Here is a 2,566-nt window from a genome sequence, read left to right as displayed (position 1 = left end):
GATGATTAGTAATTTTGAGCATTTTTTCATGTGCTCGTGGCCGTTTGTATGTCTTCTTTTGAAAAATGCTTTTTCAGGTCCATTACCCATTTTTTAATTGGGTTATTTTTTTTTATTTATTTATTTTTGCTGTAGAATTGCTTGAGTTCCTTACGTATTCTGTACATTTTGTTTGATGTGTAGTTTGAAAGCACTTTCTCCCATTCTTTAGGTTGTCTCTTCACTTTGTTGATCGTATCACTTGCTGTGCAGAAGCCTTTTGATGTAGTCCCATTTGTTGTGTTTCTTTTTGTTGTTGTTGTTTTTAATGTCTAATTCATTTGTTTCTCTTCTGATTATTGTTATTTCTCTCCTTCTGCTAATTTTGGGCTTGGCTTTGTCTTGTTTTTCTAGTTCTTGAAGTGTAATGTTATGCTGTTTATCTGAAGTCTTTCTTCTTTTTTGATGTAGGCATTTATTGCTAATAAACTTCTCTCTTAGAACTACTTTTGGTGTACCCCAAAGGTTCTGGTATACCGTGTTTTCATTTTCATTTTTCTCTAGAAATTTTTTTATTTCCTTTTTGATTTTTTCTTTGACCCATTCATTGTTTAGGAGCATGTTGTTGATGTATTCATACAGTTTCCAGTGTCCATGTTCTTGTTGATTTCTAGTTTTATTCCATTGTGGTCACAAGGTAGATACAATTTCAATTTTTTAAAATTTTTTGATACTTGTTCTGTGACCTAACATATGGTATATTCTACAGAATGTTCCATGTGCTGAAGAGAAGAATGTGTATTCTGCAGCTGTTGGATAAAATGTTCTGTAAATGTTCATTAGATCCAATTGACATAGAGTATAGACTAATTCTGATGCTTCTTGGTTAATTTTATGTCTAGATGATCTGTCCTTTTCTGAAAGTGGGATGATAGTCATCAACTATTATTGTGTTGGAGTCTATCTCTCCTGTTAGGTACAGTAATAACTGCTTTATATAACTGGGTGCCCTGGAGTTGGGTGTGTATATGTTTAGAATTGTTAAACCCTCTTGTTGAACTGATCTCTTTATTGTTATATAATGATCTTCTTTATCTTTTTTTACTTTCTTTGGCTTGAAGTATATTTTATCTGATGTAGGTAAATTTAGTCCTGCTCTTTTTTTTTGGTTTCTATTTGCATGAAATATCTTTTTCCATTCCTTGACTTTCAGTTAATGTGTGTCTTTATAGGTGAAATGAGTTTCTTGTGGGCAGCATATAGTTGCTTCTTGTTTTGTAATCCATTCAGCCACTCTGTGTCTTTTAATTGGAACATGTAATCAATTTACATTTAGAGTAATTATTAATATTTAGGGACTTATTACTGCCATGTTGTTTCTTTTTCTGGTGGTTTTGTAAATCCTTTTTTTCCCCTTTTTTCCTTTGTGGTTGAGTGTTTTTTTCTAGCAGTATATTTTTATATTTTGATTTCTTGCTATTTATTTTTATATGTCTCCGATAAGTTTTTGTGTTATGGTTACCATGAAACTTACAAAAAAACATGCTGTAGTTATAACAGATTATTTTAGATTAATAACAACTTAACTTTGATACCCAAGAACAAACAAATACCAAAACCAACTCTACACTTTCACATCATTCCTCCTACTTTTTTGACATTTTGTTGTTTCAAGTTACATTTTTTAGTATTGCCTATTTTTATAGGGTTGTTATATTTATTATTGTATTATTTATTCATTTACTTTTTGGCAGTTGACTTTTATGGGGATCTGAACCCATGACCTTGGTGTTATCAGTACTATGCTCTAACCAAATGAGCTAACCAGCTCGCCCTGTTATTGTCTTGTTAGGTTAGTCTTTTAGACTTCATACTAAGAATATAAGTGTTTTATTCATGACCCTTACAACATTGAAGTATTTTGCGGTTGTCTATGTATTTATGTTACTAATAGGTTATGTACCTTCAAATGTTTTCCTGATACTCTTTAGTGTCAACTTCTTTCAGATTGAACAATTCCCTTTTACATTTCTCACAAGGCATGTCTAGTATTGATTAACTCCCTTAGCTTTGGTTTTTCTGGCAAAGACTTTATCTCTCCATATTTAAAGTTTAGTTTTGCTGGATACATAATTCTTGGATGACAGTCTTTTCCTTTCAGCAGTTTGAAAATATCATCTCATTCCCTCTTAGGCTATAAGGTTTCTACTGAGAAATCCACTGAGAGACGTATTGGGTCTTCGTTGAATGTTATATTTCTTTTCTCTTGCTGCTTTCAGTGATCTTTCTTTGCCTTGGTTTTTAATAATTTGATTATTATGTACCTTGGGGTGTTCCTCTTTGGACTGAATTAGATTGGTGACCTCTAATACCTGAGGCTTTCTATACCTGAATGTTGTCATGTTACTCCATTCTTGGAAAATTTTCAGTCATTATTTTCTTGAATATGCTTTCTAGGTCTCATTCTTTTTCATCTCCTTCCTGTACGCCAATTATGCAGAGGTTATTTTGCTTGAGGGTGTTCTGACATTGCTGTATTTCTGTTTCATTTATTTATTTTTTCTTTTTTCTCCTCTGATTGGATAAT

The sequence above is a fragment of the Galeopterus variegatus genome, unplaced genomic scaffold (assembly GCF_000696425.1).
Source record: "Galeopterus variegatus unplaced genomic scaffold, G_variegatus-3.0.2 Scaffold306, whole genome shotgun sequence".
In the NCBI taxonomy this organism is placed as follows: domain Eukaryota; kingdom Metazoa; phylum Chordata; class Mammalia; order Dermoptera; family Cynocephalidae; genus Galeopterus; species Galeopterus variegatus.
The sequence above is the reverse complement of the archived record's forward strand: the minus strand, read 5'-3'. Positions refer to the sequence as shown.